This window comes from Xiphias gladius, chromosome 19 (assembly GCF_016859285.1).
Source record: "Xiphias gladius isolate SHS-SW01 ecotype Sanya breed wild chromosome 19, ASM1685928v1, whole genome shotgun sequence".
Lineage (NCBI taxonomy): Eukaryota > Metazoa > Chordata > Actinopteri > Istiophoriformes > Xiphiidae > Xiphias > Xiphias gladius.
In genome coordinates, this window is record NC_053418.1 from 30882802 (window position 1) to 30892828 (window position 10027).

Sequence of the window (10027 nt, forward strand, 5' to 3'; positions counted from 1 at the left end):
GCTGTCTCTACCAGTGAATGTGAGCAACCATTTAGGACATTCTTACTGTCAAAAGGAACTTGCTTGCTGTAAAGAGACTCTCCAGCATATTTAAAAAAAAAAGCAATGGGTCACAGTTGGAGCAGTTCATGCAAAGATATCTGAGATCATGGCTGGTTAAGATTTGCAGATGAAACAGTATGTGAAGCCCCTCACTTTTCAAGCTCATTTGACTCTATGAAAGGCTGGAGCCTTTTTAAGAAGGTTTCCATCTTATTTCTGATGGAAATCATCACTTTTATTTAGTGGAATGAATTTTATTTATTCATTCATCATAACATTTGTACCTAACACTAATTTTCTGCTTCTGTCTCTCTTTCTACTTGACAAATAAGAAGTGAGCTGCTGATAAAACAGCAGTCAAAGCACTTGAATTCAGTTTAACCCCAGGGCACGTTTGTGCCTTTTCTCTACATTAAAGTATTTTATTCATTATTGACTATTGTTTGTCCTCCAAAAAAAGTGCTTTGTGCAGTGCTTGCTGTGTGCTACTATCAAATATCCAATCCGATATTCTGTGTTCATATGAAACTTGCAGTGCAAGTTAAGTAACTCCTACTATCTTTTATTCAAACTTTGAATTTAAAATGTATTAGCCAGTGTTAATGTCTAACACCAACTGATACACACACCAGTACAAATAAGGATAGTACTGGTACTATATTTTTTCCCCACTTCAGGCACTATGCCAGATCTACTGTAACATGGATTAATAAATGAGCCAAACTTCCAAAAGGAAGATTTATAACTAAGTATTAAATAATAATTACAATAATACTAATATGATAATAGTGGGCGACATGGTGGTGCAGTGGTCAGCACCGTTGCCTCACAGCCAGAAGGCTGTGGGTTCAAACCCTGGGTTGGCCAGTGTTTGCATATTCTCCCCTTGCCTGCGTGGGTTTCCTCTTGGTGCTCTGGCTTCCTCCCGCAATCCAAAGACATGCAGGTTAATTGGAGACTCTAAATTGCCCGTGGGTGGGAATGTGAGCGTGAATGGTTGTCTGTCTCTAAATAACAGCCCTGTGATTGTCTGGCGACCAGTCCAGGGTGTTCTCGCCCAATCTCAGCTGGGATTGGTTCCAGCCCCTTGGATGGATGTATGTATAATAAGAATAATAATACTAATGATATATTGCCAGTGGAATGAATTCCATAATCTAGCCAGTTTAACCAATTGATGCTTTTGGGGTACACCAAACTGATGTGTAATTTTCTGAATCTGACTCCAAACCTTCCTTGAATTAGTGCAGATATTTACCTGCCCATACTGCTGTGAAAAAACGTTGATGTTGAAAGGCAATGATACTTTTCTATTTCTACCCAGTCCAAATCATTCTTTAATTCTACCCAAATGCATTGAAATATAGGTTATCATATAATAAAATTTGTCCTACTTCAGGTAAACCTAATCCTTCTTTCTTTTTTAAGCACATATTTAACTTATATTAATTCTGGGTTTTCAGTTCTCCCATAGGAAGCTTCCAACTATACAATTATATCATCATATTGCTAATAAATAAAAGGGGGAACACAATATCAAACATGTTATAGCAGACCGCACGCCTTAGAAATTGTTACAATGACAGTGTCCATGTGTAAGAAACAACCACTAGATGTCAGTAAAAGCATGCAGACAGGTGAGGAATCAAATATCAAGGACAATCAGTGTGTTAGTGTTCCTGAAACAGTGCTATGACTCCCACTGTTGAATGTTAATAAACATGGGAAGGGATTATTTATCCTCCTTAATCTGTCTTTGAATGTCTATATTTATGAATTTTTACCTTCATTTTATACTCATTCACTACGTAAAACCGACTGGTATAGTGTTGTTAAATTTAAGAATCACTTTTTGATGTCATTTATGCAAAAACCAAGAAAGGTCATTCTTTTTGTATCATGTCCCTAATGCCATTGATAGGAACACTGATGACACAGACAGTAAAAGTCACTGTTAGGATACACATGATGCATGATTTACGGTGTATACAGAATTTAACAGTGAAAAAGAAAGTTAATAATATCACATTTCTATGGTCTGAAGATCCAAACTGATGAGTTTCACAGTGTGGGCAGTGGTGACAACCAAATGTCTATCTGCAGTATAGTTGAATAAATTATGTTTCTGACTGAAGACAAGGACTGAAACACAGTGCTGTGGGTGGGTGTAACTGACAGCCTGTGTCTGATCCATTAAACAGAACCTCTTTGTAAACCTGCTCTGACAGCTGGGTCCATATACTGATTCAGTGAATATTGTAACCAAATGTTCTGCCTAATGTGCTCTTGAACCTCTATGAAATCCATACATACAATATATTTCAAAGGAGAACTTACATATAGACCTCTTTGATGCTCTGTAACATTTGATAATTTACAGAATACATGACTTATCAACTTACTAACTTACTTACGTCATTACACATATTAATGCACGTCAGAAGATGCGCTGGGTGAATGATTATTCTAAATTTTATGTGCATGACAAACATTTTATGAAGGGCTTTGGTTTTATCACTGTGCTAAATTCATGAAATTCACAATGCAGGTTCCACAAAAAGATGTATAATAATAATAAGACTAATAATAAAACTAATAATTATAATAATCAGACTAAATATAATAATAATAACAACAACAATATTAATGATAATGATAAATTAAGTAGTGCGTTTTGAGCAGGATCATGGGGGAAGTAGGTGGTTTGCAAGGAAGAAATACCTGCAGAAAGCGACAGGAGGAGAGAGGAGAGAGACAAGAAAGCACAAAACTATAGGAGAGAGAAGAAGCCAAGTTAGTAACAAGCATTATTGGGACTTATGGATGGATAGGGAGAGGAGGAGAGAGGACGTCGATGCATAATGGGAATTCCCCTGGCAGTTTAGACCAATAGCAGCGGGGACGGTTCAAGACAAGCGTGAGTCAGCCCTAACTCTAAGCCTTATCAAAAAGGAGGGTTTTAAGCTTACTCTTAAACGTGGAGAGTTTGTCTGCCTCCTGGTTCCAAACTGGAAGATGGTTCCACAGTAGAGCAGCCTGATAACTGAAGGCTCCGCCTCCCATTCTACTTTTGGAGACTCTAGGGAACCACAAGTAAGCCTGAATTCTGGGAGTGCAGTATTCTAGTGGGATAATAGGGTACTATGAGCTCTTTAAGATATTCTGGATCAGCTGGAGAGTCTTTAGAGACTTGTTGGGCAAGCCTGATTATAAGGAATTACATAATCCAGCCTAGAAGTAACAAAAGGATGGACGAGTTTTTCTGCATCTTTTTTAGGATGTGCCTCATATTTGCAATGTTACGTAAATGGAAAAAAAAGGCAGTCCTTGTAGTTTGTTTTATGTGGGAGTTAAAGGACATATCCTGACCAAAGAGAACTCAGAGATTCCTAACAATGGTTCTGGAGGCCAGGGCAGTGCCATCTAAAGTAACTATACCATTAGATGATGTGTTTCTGAGATGTTTGGAGCCTTCAGTTTCGTCCGAGTTTAACAGCAGAAAGTTCCTGGTCCTCCAGGTCTTTTCGTCCTTAAGGCATGCTTGAAATTCAGCCAACTGATTGGTTTCATCAGGATTAATTAATAAGTACAATTGGTTATCATCTGCATAACAATGGAAGTTTATGGAGTGTTTCCTAATAATATTGCCTAAACGAAACATATATAAGGTGAATACAACTGGTCCAAGCACAGAACCTTGTTGAACTTTGTGACTAAATTTTGAGTATATGGAGGATTTATCGTTAACGTGCACAAACTTAAATTGATCTGATAAATTGGGACTTAAATCAGCTGAGAGTGGTTCATTCAATGCCAGTTAAATGTTCCAGTCTCTGTAATGGGACGTGATGGTCAGTAGTGTCAAATGCAGCACTAAGAAACAAGAAAAGTAGAGAGACAAGTCCTTTGTCTGATGCAATTAGAAGGTCATTTGTAACTTACACCGGTGCTGTCTCTGTGCTATGATGCAGTCTAAATGCTGAATGAAAATCAAATAAACCGTTACTATGTAAAAAGTCACACAACTGGCTGGCGACAGCTTTCTCAAGGATCTTAGAGAGAAAGGGAAGGTCTATAGTTGGCTAAAAGATCTAGATCATGAGTAGGCTTTTTAAGAAGAGGGTTATTTACAGCTACTTAAAGGGCTGCAGTGCATAGCCATGTAATAAAGACAGATTGATTATATCTAGTAAAGAGGTATTAAGGGTAAAAGTTCCCTAAGCAACCTAGTTTGGATGGAGTCTAAGAGACAGGATGATGGTTTAGATGAAGAAATCATTTAAGGTAGTTGGTGAATGTCGATGGGAGAAACAGTCTAAACATGTATCAGGTTTTACAGCTGTTTTGTAAGGTTCCTTTGTTTGAAGATAAATTGGTGCCGGTTGAGGGCAAGAAGTGGCGAATTTTGTCTCTAATAATTAGAATTTTATCATAAAAGAAGCTCATGAAGTCGTTACTACTGAGAGCTATAAGAATACATGGATCAATAGAGCTATGACTCTCTATCAGCCTGGCTACAGTGCTGAAAAGAAACTGAGGGTTGTTTTTATTTTCCTCTACTAGAGATGAGTAATAGGCTGCTCTGGCATTACAGAGGGCCTTCCTATATGTTTCAACACTATCTTGCCAGGCTAAGTGGGATTCCTCCACTTCCATATCCTTTCAAGTTTTTGCGTTGTTTGCTTTAATATGCTGGTTTGGAAGTTAAACCATGGAGCTAACCTTTTTTTTTATTATCTTCTTTTTCAGAGGGGCTATAGAGTCGAGTGTCATTCTCATTGAGCCTGCAGCACTATCAACAAGATGATCAATTTGGGAGGGACTAAAGTTAGCATAGGAGTCTTCTGTTATATTGTAACATGGCGGTGAATTAAGTGCTGATAGAATCACTTCCTTAAATTTAGCTACAGCACTATCAGATAGAAATTAAGTAATGACATTTTTGCCCAATGGTGTGTAGTCCAGTAATAGGAATTCAAGTTATTAAATAATGGACCAATAAAAGAGGATTCTGTGGAAAGACTGTTAAATGTTCAATCTCGATGCCGTAAGTCAGAACCAGCTTGAGGGTGTGGTTAAAACAGTGAGTGGGTTTATTTACACTCTAAGTGAAGCCAATTGAGCCTAATAATGGGATAAACGCAGTTCCATGGCAAATTCAACAACGATGGAGAATAAACTGTCCAATTATGAATGAGTAGTCTCATATGTATATACAGTTCAGGAAGTAATGAAGAAACTGAAGTAAAAGAAAGCATCACACTGATGCTTTTGTAGTATTTCTTTGTAAAAGGACACTGAATGGATTCATGCCACAAAGAGAGAGTTGTTTTAAATATTTATTAAATATTTATTTATTGTTTAAGCATCATCATTATTTCATCGATTAATATTTTAGTCTACAAGGTGAGAAAAATAATTAGAACATCACAAGTAATCGGCAATAATTTCTCATAGTTATGTGCCTGGCAGTCAAAACTACTAAAGGTGTGCAAGAAATGGAAAGAAAAACTGAAATCGTACATTTTACAGGCTCTAAAAGGCAAATGTTGGGTAGTTTTATTTTATTAATAACCCAAAATATGAATCAATTATCAAAATTTGAGTAGTTAATTTTCTCATCTAATTAATTAAATGGCAACTTATTTCAGCTCACTAATTAATTTAAATGAGATTCTTAAAACATAATATAACACAAAGGATGTTCCCAACTATACTACATGGCTAAAAGTATATGGGCATTCAAGCCGTATCATTGTTGAACATGTGATCATGACACCATGGGCATGAATATGCTCCAGCCTCCACTCTTCTGATTTCAGGCTTTCAACCAGAGTTTGGAGCCTGGCTACAGGGATTTGCTCCCATTCAGCCACAAGAGCATTACAGCGGTTGGCCACTGATGTTGGGTGATAAGGCCTGGTTTGCAGCCAGTAGTCCAGGTCATTCCAAAGATGTTGGAAGGGGTTGAGGTCAGGACTCTGCAGGCCAGGCAAGCTCTTCAAAACCAAACTGGGAAAACTGTTTCTTTATGGACATGGCAGTATTTTGAGAAGATACTTTTGGCCATTTAGTGTGTATGCACACATTACTAAACATTAAAATGGTATACTCATTATCCCAGACAACATGAAGAAGAAACAGTAGTGGCCCAAACTCTGTGCCATCTGTACAGAGGATGTGAAAACACACAAACAGAGCAGAGCCTACAGGTATTGTGCAGCCATAAGAAAATTATCTACCATGACTAGCCTGGATTCCCCAAGAGTAAGTTACAACTACAGCTAAAAGATGTCATTACATGACAAGGTGTTGAGTTCAGTTTAATGATCATAATTGCAAAATATCTCCAAGTTGTGCTCATTGGTGTAATTTGGACATTTCAGATAAAGCGCAGAATTGTGTTTCACATTCAGTATAATACTTTACCTTTTCATGTAATGATTTAATGATTTTAAGTGTAATGAGAGCTGTGGAAAACATTGGTATGTACGTCAGCAAATTCCACTCCACTTGCCAGCAAACAAAATGTGTCTTCTGAGAGACTTAGTAGGTGAGTCATTAGTGACAAATGTTAATGTGCCATGATAAGTGCAAGGCTGCTAATTGAGCGGAGGATGTGAGCTGAGGTTGATGTTATTCTTTCATTCTGGAACGGCACAGAAGTCAGTCAGTCAGTCACAAAATGAACCTCTGTGCCGTATAGAAGCATTGCTGTGTTTTGTGTCCTCAATCAAACTCCTCAGTGAAAGTCAGAACAAGTGCTGTTGGTACTAGATATACAAAGAGTCCAGTGGTGGAATGTAACTAGGTACATCTGCTCATGAGTACAGTTATGACATAGTTGTACTTTACTTGAGTATTTCCATTTATACTACGTTACACCTGTATTTTCATTACAGATGGTAATGTTGTATTTTTTAATGCAGTAAATTTAGAATTGGTGGTAATTCTCTGTAGACACTTTCACACTACTGTTAGTCATTTGGTGCATTGTTAATATAAGAAGAAAAATAAGTGCTGCTTTAATTAAGGTCTATTTTTACATTGTTGTATTGCTACTTTTAGAAACAAGTAAAAGATCTAAATACTTACTCCACCACTGAAAGAGAAATTCTTTAACTGTCAAACAAAACAATGGCCTGTCCATGACATGTCAGAATTAATCTAACCAGAGCAGCAACATGTACGTGATTTCACCCTGTTTGAATTGGTTCAGATCGAGATATTCCTTACACACTCAAACAAATGGGAAAAATATAAAATTATTGCACTGTGAATATAATTTAGAACACTGAATATAATGCAGTGAAAGAGAGAGTGATCACATTACACACACAGTCTAACATCTTACAAATAGTATTAAATATACAATTACATGCAGGTACCTCTAGAATAGCTAAAATACACATGTAGATGAAATACACAAATGTATATATTTTACAGTAAATACACAGTTGAAAGAATAAGCATGTACCCCAAACAAGATTTCAATCACACCTGTGATTTGTCCTCCTCATTGACAAGTGAGTATTAAGAAGCAGACATATAACAGATTGCTCACACTTCCTCTGGCAGAAAATGCTTAAATATCAGTTTGTTTAAGTCGGGGAAGAGGTGAGTTTTTAGTGTGCTTCTGTGTTGCCACAGTGAAGTAGTAGTTACTATCATGTGGCCTAAGTAGCTAGAAAGACAGTTTGGGAGTTTAGGCTCAAAACTGAGTGATACTCCATTCTAAATCAATTTTTTGAGTATCAAATACTCACTCAAATACTCAGCTTGAGACAATCATCTATTCATTAGAATATGGTGGATACACCTTTTACATGTTGGGTTTGGTAGAAGAAGTGTTTAGAGTGTTTTTTGAAAGCACAAGTGTTTGGACCAGAATAAGTGTGCAGGTGCATAGCAGAGGGGGTTTACTATGCATGTGTGTACTGACAACTTTTGTGGATGTCATTTCTGTCACACAAAATATTATAAAATCTATTTATACACCATCACCATTATAGCTGTTTTGGGGGGCCAAAGTTAGCAGTAGTTATTTTGAAATTGTTATGTTAAATATGCAGCTTTTTCCACCAAGGAGGCCCAATTTTTTGGTCCTGTGCTTGACTTATTTGAAATATTGCAAAATTCTTCCTTGCACTAGTCCCTGTACTGCTAAACAATTCCCTCACAGTGTCTGGCAAAGATAAATAAATAAAGAAATTAAAGATTAATTATAAATATAACAAGTTGCCACTGACCTCTTGTCCTTCTGGATATTTAAATTATAATCTTCAATATTTTCATGAAAAAATTGAAAAAAAAAACTTTTTTTTTCAATTTTTTTATGCTTTTTTTTCTACATCAGCCATTAATTGTTTTCTCGGTGTGTAATTTCTATATAGTAGTATAGGTACATTGTTAGTGGCAGAGTCCACCATTCCTGCCCTGGATTCAAATTGAGCCAGCATATGCATACCAACAACCTGAGTTTGTTTGGTTGCAGAGTAAACAAATACACGAGTTGCTCTTCTGTTGTACTTCTGACAAAGCAGCTACTCAAGGAGTGCTTGCTGTAGCTTTAGACAGCACTTGCTGTTACTATATTAACCACAGATGTCAACTAGGGCAGAAATCTTCAGGATGATAACTTAAACTGATTCTATACAATTCATATACAAAGTTACAATAGTACATTACCTTAATGAGTATGCTATGTTCCCAACTCAGTGTACTAACATGAAACCTTTAACAAATCGAAATATTGTGTCTCAAAACGTACCTACTGTTATATTTTTTAAAATATCAGTCATCATTTATAAAGTGATCACTGCAGAGCCTTGTGAACTCTGTGAGCTCCAAGTTTAAAATGGCCTATTCTGTAGTTTTCTCCCAAACCATCGAGTTTGTAATTGCAGATACTAATACATCTGTGGTTTATATTGAAAGAAATATGATAGAATGTAACTTTGGGTTTGGTACTTTCTCTGTTTATGCAGGTTTTAGTCAGTGTTTAGGCACAGTGGAAAATATCTTTGATAAGAGTATCTGATTTGAAACCAGCAGTCAGTAGGCTACTATTACATTACATGCCAGATGTTCTTAAAATAGAGTGTCTTAGGGATCCGAAATGAAATACACTAAGTTTTTATTGTTTAACACAGTAGCTTTACTTGGAGCTAGATTTTTTTTAACCCTGGCGCCGCCCTGATAAATTCACATCGTGAATAGATAGCTTACATCTTAAAAAAAAAAAAAAAAGAAAAAGCAGGGGAAAGTTCTGTATTTTGTTATTTGGTTCAGGCTCACAGAATCATAATTCCCATTAACTACATTAACTCATTCTGTTTTGAAGTGGCTCATTGTGAACTCGGCAGTGTAGTGTAGCTTTAAGAAGTAGGTGGGCAGCGCTCCGATGACGCAGGAATAATCCTGAGAAGATGCTTCAAAACTCCAGGCCGGAGACAGCGTGTGTGGTGGCTGCTGGCTGAGCTGGAGGGATCTCCGATCCTGGCAGGAACTGTTGAGAGAAAATTTAGAGCAGGTTCAGGAGCCTTCGAAGGAACTCTCAATGCAGAATAAAACACACACATTTAGGCAGATTCGCTTCTTTAAAATACAAATACAGTTATTTACCATTAAGCCATTTACTCACGGCGGCGGGCTCTCTGTTTGCAGCTACATGTGCACTGCCAAGTGGAGCCAACTTGGTGAAAGAAACATTTGAAGAACATCTCTCCAACACAGTTTCTTATTTATTTGAAGTAGGACTTGGAAAGTCGCATCATGCCATATTTCAATACACTGTGTGTGTACTTTTTGATGGTCCTGAATCCAGTTATGACTAACACCATCACCGAGGACATAGAGGTTTTGGTATTTTTGCCACAAAATAACTCCTACCTTTTTTCATATGCAAGAGTCGTACCAGCGATCCTTTACGCACAACAAAAGCTGAAGACAGAGGGAGGACAGTACTCCGGACTCCACTTTAACA